This window comes from Poecile atricapillus, chromosome 30 (genome assembly GCF_030490865.1).
Source record: "Poecile atricapillus isolate bPoeAtr1 chromosome 30, bPoeAtr1.hap1, whole genome shotgun sequence".
In the NCBI taxonomy this organism is placed as follows: Eukaryota; Metazoa; Chordata; class Aves; order Passeriformes; family Paridae; genus Poecile; species Poecile atricapillus.
In genome coordinates this window covers 2,087,303-2,101,166 of record NC_081278.1, presented here as the reverse complement: position 1 = coordinate 2,101,166, position 13,864 = coordinate 2,087,303, and the positions used below count along the sequence as shown (strand labels likewise).

General features: G+C 53.4%; 1 long non-coding RNA gene and 1 pseudogene across 1 annotated transcript; both read left to right on the top strand.

Annotated features, from left to right (window-relative positions):
- The first annotated feature begins 2,739 nt into the window (after window positions 1-2,739).
- The window catches only part of LOC131589807 (uncharacterized), a 583,542-nt pseudogene continuing 572,417 nt past the window's right edge, over window positions 2,740-13,864 (top strand).
- On the top strand, window positions 7,408-9,662 carry LOC131589904 (uncharacterized). The gene is made up of 3 exons (XR_009279873.1): window positions 7,408-7,654; window positions 7,932-7,988; window positions 8,290-9,662. It is a non-coding gene; the product is annotated as an uncharacterized LOC131589904 (long non-coding RNA).

The following is a 13,864-nucleotide window of genomic DNA, read 5'->3' as shown; positions in this document are numbered from 1 at the left end:
TGCCATGGGCACAGGTGGTGTGCAGACACAATTGTCACTAGAATTGGAAGAACACTTTTCCATGTTGACCTTTTCTTCTCTTGGATTTCAAGCAAAGATGAAAAAATCATCTGGTGAATCACAGGTGAATATTGTAGCTCACAGAATTAGGAGCAGGAGTCTCCAGTGGCCCATGGTGTGTCCATTCAACCATTGTTAGATCACCCAGTTGGACTCAGCCCGGTGCAGCCTGGGCACAGGCACCAGGCTGGTCCATTTCAGCATCCCAAAGTCTTTGTGGCTCCCTGTGCACCCATTGCCTCCTGAATCCATTCTTGAATTCCCAGTTACTGCTGTGCAGGACATGAGAACACAGGAATAGCTTGTTTGGCTCATTCTTGCGTTCGCTGCTCCTGCCTAAAGGAATCATCAGGATTATATGCTGATGGAATGGTATAGCCAAAGAGCAAAGACTTTTTCTGTAATGTCTAAAACTAAAACCTTGTGTGACTCTTCAGACACTCTAAAATCCAGGGTGAAAATGACAGCTTTGGTATGTAAGAATCCTAGAAATTTTGACATGTGATTTTTCTAGTCAAGGATTTTAATGCCAGTGTGGAAACTACAAAAATATTAAAACTTATTTTCATTAGCAACCCCTTTGAAATGGCATCAGGACACCTACAGGGGACAGGGTATGACACCAGGGACAGTACTTGGCAGTTCATGGCTTCAGATGTGGGAGATAAGTATTTTGCCTGGGTTCAACCTGAAGTTGAAGTATTCCCAGGGTTTTGATTGACTGGTCATTGCAGGTAAATTTAATAAATGCAAAAGGACGTAAAAGCACAATTTCTGGAGAATGTGCACTAGGGAGAAAATTGGGAGAAAACCTTGAACACAGCCAGCAGGCTCAGGAAAAGTTTAAAAAAGTTAAAACTAAAAATAGATGTAGCTCTGTGATTGTCCAGGCAGGACTTTTTGTGTCTGGGGAAAATGTTTGCCTTGTATCAGCTGCACACAGACGGACATGCAGCAACTGAAGCCTTGAACATCAGAAAGTGGGCTAATGTTTGTCCCAGAAAAACAGACCGAAGATCAGACCGAAACATGACAGTGCCTCTGTACAATCTAACCATCCTAAGAAATTCAGCAGCTGATGGTGTTTTTGTGCTACTGCAAACTCCTTCCATGGAAAATATCATTCCAGGAAGGAGCAACATAATTTAACAGATAGCAAGAGTGGCCAGCAGTAGCTCCAGGAGCTCCAGCCAAGACCCCTGCAGGAAGGAGCACAGTCCCAAATGCACATGGGCTTTGGCTGCCCTCTGGCACAGAAGCCCACCAGGGGCACAGGTCTCTGGGGCAGGAGATGGGCACCAGCACTGTCAAGACTCAGGGGGGTGGCAGGTCTGCCTAGGTGGGGACTCTGCCACACCTGCTGATCTCAGTGCTGGCCAGGCCCCAGGGCTCAGAGCAGCATTCGTGCCCTGGCCCACACTTTCCTTGTCTGTGTCACACCTGCAAGTTTACAATGGCCATCAGCCAGGATGTGTCCAAAGGAGGCTGTGCCAGCTTCTGTGCAAGGCCCCGTGCCCTTCCTGCTGCGGCTGCGTCGGCAGCCCTGGGGGCTCCTTCTGCTGCCCCAAGCCTGCAGAGCAGGGCAGCATTTGGTGATGGTTTGAGGCGTTCCTAAAGATCCTGTCGGGCTGTCTTAGACGCTTTGGGCAAGGGATTCCGTCCAACCTGGGCTACTCTGGGGGGGATGGGGGCGGCCCCAGGGCAGAGGGCAGTGTGTGCAAGGGCCCTTTGTGACATATGGTCACCATGGGATGGAAATGGACAGGGTGTCAAAAGGCCCTTTGTGACACGTGGTGACATAGGAGCTGGCGGTGACAGGGCCACACAACAGTGCTCGGTGCATGCGACGGGACAGGACACGCCAGAGTGGTGCTGTGAGGAGCCCCCGCACAGCGCACTCATTTGTGTCTGACCTGGAGCTTTTCCGAGGCTTTACTCCTACAGGTGACCTTGTGGAAAGACTGTGGGCCTTGGTGGTCGTGGCCTTCCCAAGGCTTTTCTTTTGCAGGTGCCTGCAAGGCCGGACTGTGGGACTTGGTAACCCAGAGCTTTCCTGAGGCATCTGCCATCCTTCTGGCCTGTGCCCTCAAGGTGAGACTGTGGGACTCGGTGACCAGAATCATTTAAGAGGAGTCTCCTGTCATTGCGGCAGAGCCCTCAAGAGCAGACTGCAGGACTTGCTGTCCTGTAGTCTTCCTGCAGCATCTCTACCGCAGGCGTCTTCAAGGCACAACTGCGGGATTTGTTGACTCAGAGTTTTCCCAAGGCATCTCTCTTTAAGGTGCCCTCAAGGCCAGACTCTAGCATGGCAGGCAGATTCCTCAGCCTATTCAAAGTGGTCAGGGGGAAAAGAAAGAAGGACACTGGAGCTGCTCCAGCACAACAGCCTGAAGAGCCGGAGCAGTTCCAGCCACTGCAGGATGGTGAGTGGCAGAGCTGGGCCACAGGGCTGATGGCTGCAACCAGCTTGGCCCCATCCCATCCCACCTGCTTTGGACATGCCCACAGACAGAATGGAAGAGGGGCCAGGGCTGCCCCACCCCCCACAGCAGCCCTGCTCCATCCCCTGGCACATCCCAGGGCTGTCCCTGCCTGGGGAGTGCAGGGCTGGGCTGTGTTCTCTGGCCTCTCCCACAGCCCCTCAGCTCTGGCTGCGCTCGCTCTTTGCCAGATGCGGCCATGGACCGGACACAAGAGCAGGATCCCTCCCGTGGCCGCTTCCGCAGAACGCTGAAGGTACCTGCAGCCATCCCCACCTGGTCTGGGCCTGCTGTCACTGCTCAGCGGAGAACTGCACTTTTAGTACTCCATGGAACATGCCTAGCTTCCCTTTGTTCTCCTGCAGATGTTCCGGAAGTCTGTGCCCATTCAGCGTAGAAAGAACAGTACCACAGCAACTGAGAGCACAGCCAAGCCTGACTCTGGGCTGACTGAGTTCCAGGCAGAGCCTGATGTCAGCCCAGATTCACCTGACCACTCAGAAAAGTTTGACACCTCAGTGACTGAAAACTGGGAAGAGGCTTTTCTCATGTCAATGACTGAGGATGTGGCCATCACAGACACTATCAGTGGAGAGACTCAGGGCCTGACAAAGACTGAAACCAGCCCTGATTTGGCTGAGCACTCAGAAGACTCTGACAGTGCAATGAATGATCACAGGGCAAAGGCTGACGTGGAAGTGACTGAGGACATGGCCATCACAAACTTCAGCACTGGTGTGGCCATCACAGACACTGTCAATGAAGAGACTCAGGGCATGACAAAGACTGAAACCAGCCCAGATTTGGCCGAGTGCTCAGAAGACTCTGACAGTGCAATGAATGATCACAGGGCAAAGGATGACGTGGAAGTGACTGAGGACGTGGCCACCACAAACGCCAACACTGGAGTGGCTCAGGACATCGCAAATACTGACACCATGCCCACTCCCACAATTATTCATGCTCCCTCTACAGATTTCTTTGAGGAGAGAGGATTTTCTTCTCAGCAGGTACCCAGCCTGGGGCTAGGGTTGGAGGCCTCCCAGGGTTGTGTGCCCCCTCAAGCCATGGCCACTGGGCCCCCTCAGCCTTTCAGGCCAGCACAGTGTGGTGGGAAGGGAAGCACTTCTTGGGGGAAGCTGGGGAAGCTGATCCCTTTTACAGTGCTCCAAGTCTTCCCCATGCCTCCTCCAGGTGCCAGCCATGGTGAAAAACATTCACCAGAGTCTCATGTCCCATGCCACTGTGGGTGCCAGGCTGGCCATGAACATTCTGAAGCTGGCTGAAAAACATCCTGTTGATGTGGTGCTGACCCTCCTGCACTGTGCCCCATCATGTGACAGGTATGGGGCCCACGTGCCTTGAGAACTCAGGGCTCACCAGCCTTTAGGGCCCATTGCCCTGCACAGTCTGTCCAATGGGGTCTGCCCAACAGGCAGAGAGGTCCAGGAGCCTCGGGCCCCTCTGTTTCTCCAGGCTGCTGCCAATGTTCCCTCCCTGCCCCTCAGGGCACTGGGGCTTTGTCACTTGGGCTCCCACAGCTGCATAGGTCATGGTGCTATGACTGAGACACCCCTGACACAGAGCTCTGATCCCACAGAGCTGCTGCAATGATGTGGAGAACTATCGCCTCGTCAGGACCAACAGTGGAGAAGGTGCTGGCAACACTGCTCTGTGTGATGGAGGACTGGCCTCTGCACAGCATGTGCACCTCCGATGGGGACAACAAGAAGGTTTTTTCCCTGGCTGTGAGTTTATGGGCCATTGCTCAGTCCCACATCACCTCTCCAGCAGCTCTCCACCCTCTCCCTGCCTCTGGGAGTGCTGGGCTGAAACCTGGGCTAGGGGCAGGCTCAGGGGACACCAGGCCCGCTGCTCCCCCTGTGTCTCCCCTTGGGCCCTGCCCCATGGACACCTCGGCACTGAGCGCTGTCTTTGGGTGCTTCTTTTGCAGGCAACTCTGGTGCTCTGGGTGATTATCCAAGTGCCTGAGTGCCACGAGGCGATGATCCTTTATTCCGCCCGCCTGTTTGTGGCTCTGCTGTTCCATGTTGTCATCACCACCCAGCAGATGCCACCAGTGGAAGTTGACATCTTCTGGAGAGCATGCCAGGAGGAACACCGCCTTCCCAGCAACCCCAACAGGTGCCAGTCCTCCTGTCCTTCCCATGCCTTTGTAGACACTGCCAGTTTTCCCAGTGTGACCTGGGCTTTGCTCTGCACACAGGTTTGCAGTGCAGGCCATGAAGGCTCTGCTCTGCTGTTTGCACTGATAGTGAGTTGATGGCTATGGAGCGCAAGCGTGGCTGGGACACGCTGCTCTGTGCTGACACCCAGCACTATGCCGTGGGTCTGTTGGCCAGGTGAGTCCCCCTTCTCCCCGCTACCTCCAGCTTTTGTGCCCTGTGCCTGAGGTGTCCCCCACAGTCCCTGTGGTCCTGGGTCAGAGGGTCACTGAGAGACGGCTGAGCAGACTGGAAAAGGCCGGGAGAGGATGCCCAGAAGGAGCCACCTCCCAAAGTACCCATAGTCCCTCCAGGGATGCTGAGGAAAGACCAGACCTCAGTGAGTTATTCCTAGGAGAGGTTTGCCCTCCCCACCTCAGGGTCTTGGTGCCTTTTTCCCCCCTTCCAGGGAGATGCACCGTGCCTCCCTATCCTTATGTTCTGGGATTGCACTCCGCCTGCTCCGGCTGCTCAGCGGGGAGGAGCCATGCTGGGATCTGCCCTTCCTGGCATTCCTTGTGGAGGTGAGCTTGATGGCCAGCACTACCTCACTGACCTGCCTCTCAGCTCTCTGCCCTTGCATAGCCACAGCTGCCTGGGACAGTGCCTGCTCCCTGTGCCGCTGCCTGGACCCAGCCCTGTGTGGTTCCAGGCTCCAGGTTCCAGCTGGGTACCCTCTCACTGCCCTGTGCCTTTCAGATCCTGGATTGCCTGGACTTGAGTGCATGTGGTGACAGCATCCTGGAGATCATGTCAATGCACCTGCAGAATGAGTGCAGGCAGAGGCGTCGCCTGGCACTCAGAGGCCTCATGGTGCTCAGCAAGGATCCCTCGATGGTGAGGACAGGGCAGCGGCTGAAGCTGTGCTGGGGAAAGCAGCTCCTTGTGCTGGCTGGGCTTCAGGAGCTGAGGCAGCTGCTCCCAGCTCTCCTGCCTCACCTGCCTGAGTGCTTTGGGACAGGCCTTTGGCCTCTGGGCCCGGCGGCAGCAGAGTGGGGTTGCAGTGCCAGGGCCGTTCATGGCTTCCCAGCACAGCCTTGTTTTCCACACAGGCCATAAGAATGTGCAGCCTGTCTCAAAGCCTTCTGGAGCTGCTGGGTGATGCAGACAGAGATGTGGTTGGCATGACCCTCCATGTGTTCACTAATATGCTCAAGAACAAAGACATCCTGATATCCAGTACCACTGCCCCAAAGCTGGCTGAGGCACTCCTGCTGCTCTTTGACCATGTAAGGCTCTGTGCCCCCAGCCACGAGCACTGGCTGCTGTACAAAACTTTGTGCTTTACAGATATTTGGGCCTTCACCCAGGTGAGCCTGGAGTAATTGGTATTAAGTTCTTTTTCTCTTCCTTTCCTCCAGGATCACAGCCATGTGCAGCTGCTCTCCCTTGACCTCTTCTTCAAGATGATGGACTTGGTAATGGATGAGGGAAAAAAGCCCCTGGAGAAGATTTTGAGCCAGAGCCTGATTCCCCTCTTCATCCACTGCCATGATGAGAACCAGCATGTGGCGAAGGTCAGGTTTTGTGTGATGCTGGTGCATCCCTGGCAGGGGCATTGGCTTCCTCATGCCCTAGAACCTCCCAGGCTGCAGCCTCCTCTGGGCCCTGTCACCCAGACAAGAGTCCTGTGCCCTTGGCTGCAGTGCCATCTCTGCATCTCTGCTGCTCTCCAGGCCTCTCGGAAAGCGCTGATTCGAGTGGCCGAGTTCCTAAAGAGGAGGAATCTCAAGCAGCTGATGAAGAAGGAGCAGCTGTTGAACTTTGCAGAGTGTCTGGTAAGGACAGCCTGGAAGCCCCAGCCTCAGCCTGGAGAAGACCCTTGGCCCCAGCACTCAGTGTGTGGTGCTGGCATCTGTGCCCCTGCCCAGTGCCCCACCCAGGGGCGCCAGCCTGCGCCCCACACACCGCTCCCTTCCCTGGGCCGCACACGTTCTTCTCCAGGCTCCCGTGGCCCCGAGCCGGGTGCCAATGGAGCCCTTGGTATGCGGATAGAAAAACTCTGTAACTCACAGAGTAGTTATGAGAGTAGGTATGAATTTATTCAGTGCTGAGGTGCATGGGGGATATCTCCTCCGAAAGCATGCACACCTTGGAGTCTTGTTTCTCCCTTTTTATTCTCTACAAACTAGGGTTACACAGTATGTCTAATACATATTCATTTGCTAACCCTGCCTGTCCCCGCTTCATACTAAAATTAGTTCCACGCCTATTTGCAGCTGCGCACTGCTCCTTGTTGGTCACTCTGGTGGTCGTCTGGAGGCCTTTGGGGCTGAAGTCACCAATTTTCCTTCAGCTGAAATTTTCACCTTGTCTTTTTGTGCATGCTCCTTTCAGTTCTTTTGAACCCTCTCTTTCCATTTCTTGTGGCTTAGGGGTCCAAAAGAATCCAAGGAACCCCCTCACCCTATGGTGCATTTATGCTTGCATCCTGTTTACGTATTCTAGCTCTTTATCTCATCCTGCAGTCTTTATTCTCTTCCTGCTCTTTTGGGAGCAGTCAGCATTTCACACAGGTTTTGTAGCCCCTTCTTTTACTCAAGGCAATTTTTATAAATGATTCCTAATTTCTCTGTTTCACCCTGGCCCAGTGGGGCTGTGGGCTGGGTCCACACCGCGGCTCCCCGGGCAGCAGCCGGCCCTCTGCCCCCTCCAGAGCCCGGCGCCAGCGGCTGCTGGCCGGGCCTCAGGGCTGGGCGGGCACGGGAGGCCGGGGCTGGCCGCAGACAGCGCCCGACCGAGGGGCAGAGCCCGCACCAACCCTTCCCTCCTGCCGCTCTCTCCAGCTGGCACAGGACAGGAACCGAGCGGTTGAGGACCTGCGCCGGGCCCTGCCGTACCTGCAGAGCCCACAGGAGTCCCTGCGAGCGGCGGCCATCAGGTTCATCGGTGAGCCACGAGCCCGGGCTCCCTCCCCGCCCCGCCGGAGCTCGGCCCCAGCCCCGGCTGCTGCCCCGGCAGCGGCACCCGGGCCCGGCGTCCTGGAGCCCCGGCTGCCCTCGGGGCTGCTGCCGGCCTCTGGCAGCCGTGCCCTTGGGCTGAGCCAGGATGCGGCAAGGGCCCGGGCTGAGCCCTGCCGGGGCGGGAGGGCGTGTGGCCCCAGGGCTGGCAGCGGCGCTGGCAGGGAGCTGTGCCGCTGGGGCCCTGACAGGCTCTGTGTTCCCAGAGATGGTCGAGGTACCCATGAGGGGGCAGCAGGAAGAGCTCTAGGCCTTCAGTAAGGGTGAGTGAGTGCTGCCCGTGGGGGCTGGCGGGGGGAGCTGCAGTCTCTGCCCTGGCAACAGAGGGCTTTGCTCCCTGTGTGGACGAGGGGTGGTGTGGGCAGAGCACAGAGAGATTTCAGGGACGCGAAGCAGGGGGTTTGGGGGGTGTGGATTCGTGACCAGGACCTTGCAGCTGATCCCGTTGGCCACTCCCCTCCTGTAACTCTGGCAAGAGCAGGCTGGGATGGCCTTGGCAGGACATTCTCCTAGGATTCCCACAGATCCGGGCTCTGATTGTGGCTCTGTTCCTCTCTCTTCCAGCCTTTTAAGCCCTGAGGAGGAATGACAGCCCTTCCCAGACAAACATAGTAGTTCAACTGATATTCAGTGAAAGAGCTGCAGAAGTAGGCTCATCTGCTGGCTCAGAAGAAACAGTGTTCATTTAAGACCTCCAGATGCCATGGAAGATGAGAATACCTTGACACCAGAAGAGACCAGCTGGAGCTCCAGGCACAGCTAATGACTGGCACAGCTGAGCCTGTGGGAAGCTCATGTGGCTTCAGCCCTCTCCCTGCCTGTAGATAGTTCCCTCCCTGCAGCCCTCAGACACTGCCTACTCCTTCTTTTTCCCTTCCACTCTCCCTCCTTTTTGACAGCTCCATCCCCCCAGCCCTCAGACTGTGCCACCCCCTTTTTTGCCTCTCAACTCATCCCTTTGCTTTGTCTTCCAGCAATAAACAGTTTGGCTTTTTCACTTAACCTGCATCTGTGTGGAGCTGAAGGGTCACAATTCTGGAGTTCTGTGACACAAATCCTGAGCCCTGAGACACGCAGGCCCCTCCTGCTGTTCTCTTCTGCACTGTGTTTTGTTCAGAGACGCAGAGGAACGAGCGCAGATCAGGCTGGATAGGTCCCTGTGCTGAAGGTCCAGTTCCACAACATTGTGGAGTTAAAGGTCTTGCTGAGTACCCTGAGCCTTGGATTTTGGAAGAGCCAAGCTGAGTATGCCCTGAACCCCGCTGTGAGGGGTTCTGTGTCAAGCATCCACAGATGGCAAAGGAGCTTAGAATGCCTGAGGCTTTCAAGAATAGCTTCCTGAAAGCACAGTAATGCTCCATCCCTGCTCAGGATCAGGAAGAGGGCAGAACCAGAGAGCATCTGGGCTTAACAGGGAGCTGTGGGTGTGTCTAAGAGCAAATGAAGCAGCAGCACAGTGGCCGAGACTCGGACGCACAACCCTGCTGGCGTCCGGAGCGCTGTCAGGCAGTGCCGGGATCCCGGGTTTGGTTCTGGGCCCCACAACTGAGGAACTGCAGCCCCTGCCTCAGAGCCTGTCAGAAAGCCAAGCAAGTGAGACCAGAGGGAGGGCATCCTTCCAGTCTCTCTTGGGCATGGCCGCAAAACAGCTCCTGCTCCTTCTTCCTCCGCCTCTGTTTGGGCCCTGCTGTTACAAACGGAGACAAGTTTAGACAAGTTCTGCCTTTGTCTCAGCTTTGTGGCAGCAGCTCATTTTGAGGCAGCCTGCACCCCAAATGTCTCTCATTCACAAGTTCTTAAGAATGGCTGATTAGGTTTATTATAAAATTAATTCTTTATTGAATTGACAAAGGATTAACAGACATCAGACTTTAGATAGACCACTTAGTACATAGGACAAAACAAAAAGAGCCACTACTAGATCAAAAATACAGGACAATAAAAGGTACCTTGTTATAAATCCATATTGTGATACTGGCTTTTGCAAGTATTAAGATGAATGCTGTATGTTATATACTTTTGCAATGTCTTTTTCTCCTGCTTTAAGTTTTAGGCATAGGTGAAGAAGAATTTTGGACATTAGGGCAATGTCCTGTCTGTGCAAAGCAAGATAACCTCCAGGAAACAAATGAAGGGGCCCAGGCTGCTATCAACACTGACCGCCTGCAGAAGAAGGAAGCCCAGCCCAAATAAAAATGTGATAAAGGGAAATAAAATCTTTAAGCCACATGCTCTAAAAAGGCGGATACAGGGCGTAGACATGCAAAATACTTTTTGGAAAAATATGAGTATGCATTAAAACCCCACAGCAGAATGGGATAAAAGGAGTGTTCCAAAGATACCAGGTGTGTTCCTGGCAATGCGCCAGGATACCCTGGCTGTTTTAACCCTTTGCTTTATTATCTTTGTCTCCCAATTGTCTTTTTGTTTATATTAAACCTTTTATAATTTATTAAGTGAGTGAACCTCATTTTTCACAATAGGAAGGAGTTCTTCACAGAAAGGCTGATGGGGAATTGGAATGAGCTGGCCAGAGGGGAGGTGGTGGAGTCACTGTCTCTCTCCAGTGGTGTGGGGGAGTGACATCAATCTCTGTGCAATAACTGATTTTGCTTTAAAACAATTGCTTCAAAATTGCTTCCTGTTACACCATGAGTGTCTGTGCTGGTTTGTATTAGTTGATACTTGGTGAGGAGGGAAGAAGCCACCCATGCAAATGATTTTTCTAGGAGGGGGCTGCTAAGAACTTCCTCTGTGCTTAGCAAAACCAATAGCTGGCTGGCTCTGAGAACTGACAACCTATGAAACCATTTAGAAGCTGGATTCTCCTCTGTGAAATCCACATTTGAAAGACAGTCAAGCCAAGGAAAGGTCTCTGTTGTTTCCAGCTGTGAAGAGTTAACTGGGTGCTGGTCAGGCTGGCCCTGCTCCACCCTGGCCTGCACCGAGCCAAGCTCCACCAGGCCCCCTTCACCACGGCCCGCACGGCCCCAGCGGCTGCCAAGCACAGGGAGGGGAAGCCATGGGCCTGCAGCTGAAATTGAAGGAAGCAGGGGCCTGGGACCAGCCATGTAGGCAGAACAGCCACGACTGTTCTGGCCGGGCCCCCTGAGATCTTGGCACAGCTCCAGGGCAGCCTGAAATTCATCACCATGGCTGCTTTTGGACCAGGCAAAAACCATCATGATCATCTGCAGGTCTGGGTGAGATATTAACTATTTCAGTGCACAGATGAGACCTGCAGACCTCGATCCTCCCCTTGGGTGAGAGAAAAGGACAGAGTGAGGACATGTAGAAGACAACATGAAGTCAGTAAAGAAGGAGTCAAGTCTCAGATGAAAGGAGAATGAGGAGATGCCTTAGTATTGGGGCTGAAAGTTCTTTTGGTAAGGCCATGGACATGGACTGTGATACACTAAAATATCCCTTAATTCATGAGAAAATATGGAGAGATGGAGTGTTCAAACTCTAAACATGGGCAGAGGCCTGTAAGAGACGGTCTGAAGTTTCCCTCATCTGCCTCATAAGCATTGCAAGAACAGAGACCAAGACCCTGAAGACCCCAAGGAACTTTGTGCAGGGGTTCTGGCCTGGTTGAGGTGGAAGCTTGCCAGGTGATGGTTTGCAGGTGTGCTTGTTGTGCTGTCAAGGTACACTGCCTTCATTCCTGCTGCTGAGCAGGGACTTGTAAGGAGCGGCCTGTTCTGTACCTTACACCTGCTTCCCAGAGCAAGGGGTCTCATCAAAATAGCCGAGGAATTTCCGCACCTCTTGGCCAGCTGCCCCTTGCTTTGAAACAGACTGTAAAAATGACTTTTCCAAGTTACTTTCTTTGAGAGAGATCTCCCCATGGAAGAAGACACCGGCGACCCTGTCTCGTCCGTTGGTAGCTATAACCCCCCCCCTTTTTTCTCTTGGCATTTTGCCTCTTTACCCCTCTCTCCCTCTCTCTCTCTCCCTATCCTCTATCGCATAACCCATGTTGTTTGCACTAAAATAAAGATGCATAACTGCTGTTGTGATTTAAACTGAAATCCCTTGGTGTCCGTTTTGCAATCTGAGATCAAACAAACCTCTCACGACTCCCACTTGTGTTAGCAGATCGTGACACTCGGGAGCAGGGTGACCCAAGGTGCAGCTTAGAGCAAATGCTCCACGGCACAAGGATATTGGTAGGCTCACGGTGGAGACAAGGATGAGGAGGAGATCTCCAGTGTGGGTTCCAAAGGCTTTTACTCCACTGGAGCATCCAGGGACTGAAGACCAAGAACACAACTGTGTGGGTTTTTATCTGGGGGAGGCCAGAGGGCGGGTACAAAATTTTAACCAACAGGAAGAAACTATGGGAGGAGTGGAAAGTTCCATTCAACAATACAATAGGGGAAACAAGGGGAGCAGAGTGCGTCACATGGGCCAATGGGACATTGGAGATTAGGGGATTTCCACAGGGGCGGTTCAGGTAGGAGGCTGGCCTAAGGGAAAACTGACAAATGGGTGTAATGACGGATGGGGAACATGAGAAAATAAGGGCTAGGCTTGAGGCAGGATTGACAGGTGGGTAGGAGGATACAAACCAGGAGCAAACCAATGACTTAGGGGAATAATTGGAGAAACCATTCAAACAAAGCAGACATCACAACAATAGAACTGTTAACCATTACAGGAGGTGGCATCTTCAAGAGGCTATGGCATGTGAGTGAGCTCTTGCCACACTGACACTCATTGTTCTGCGTGGAAAGGGACATTGAGAACTTGCCTCCAGCATTCTCCATGGATCTCAAACTGTCATGTGCCAGGGGATCCAGATAATCCATGTTCTGATATCAATCTAGATGGGAGCACAGATCAGAACCCTTTCCATGGTGCCCCCAGTGGAGCCACGTCCGCCTTTGTCTATCAGGAAACGGGATGTGGAAAAAGCGGGCAGGTGCCACCCTGCTCTATTTGTGTGCCAGGCATGAGCCTCAAGTGTTTCTTGTTTCTTAGCTAATTTCTCCCTGGCTCCTCTTTAACACGAGCAAGAGAATAGCATTGCACAGACCAGTTTGACAAATAAGGCTTGTGCACGACTGAATGCTTCCACTAAATTAAAAAACCAATGTGCTTGAAAGCCGACCTTCTGTTTGCTCAGGCCTCCTCACCTCTGTAGGTGAGGTGACTTTATGCTGCTGGTATGTGGGTTTTAGGAGTATGTGGGTTTTTATCTGTGATAGAGGTGAGGAAGTGTTGAACTCATTCCAATGAGCTGGCCAAAGCAGTGACTTTAGTGTCTCTTTGGCTGGGAAGTAGCACCAGCCTTGTTGAATGCAGGCAGCAGCATGAGCAGGGCTCCTCCAGCAGCAGGGACACGCCACAAGCCAGGAGGGGACCATGGCACCAGAGGGGACCGTGGCACCAGAGGGGACTGTGGCACCAGAGGGGACTGTGGCACCAGAGGGGACCGTGGGACCAGTGGGGACCGTGGCACCAGAGGGGAACATGGGACCAGTGGGGGCTGTGGCACCAGAGGGGACTGTGGCACCAGAGGGGACCATGGCACCAGCTGTGCCCAAGGCCTGAAAAGGGTGGCAAAGTCAGGTGGTGCTGCCTGCCTGCATGAACAGCTCAGGCAGGGCGTGGTGAGGAGCCAGGTCTGGGGGCCATCCAAAGAGTCCTGCCAAGAGCAAATGGTTCTAATATTCTCTCTGGGAAAAAAAAAGGAGCAATCTTTAGAGTGAACTGGTGCTAATAAATATTTGCTCACATATGGTGGGGTTTCTCTGCAAATGGGCTTTGATGGGCAATTTCTGACCACATTTAGTTTTGCTCTTTAAGTTGAGCACCTGAGTAGCTTTGTTGAGGAGTGGAGAATAGTTTGTAGCTCAGTGTTTTCTCAGGAGGAGCCTTACATTTAGCACAGGAGGAAGGTAAGGCAAAGGTTTAAAAGCTTTCCCCTCCTGAAGTGACGCACTTTCCGAGGAGTCTGTCAGGAGAATTCCCCTCAGCCACTGCCAGGGCTGTTTTCCTCCTCTGCAGACTCAGGATTCTGGGAGTTCCAGAAGCCTCAGTTCACACGGTATTTTCCTCTGAATATTTCTTGTTGTGCAGTACACAGGGAGAATATTTCATGCTAGATTCTCCTCTGGGCTTTGAGGTGAAT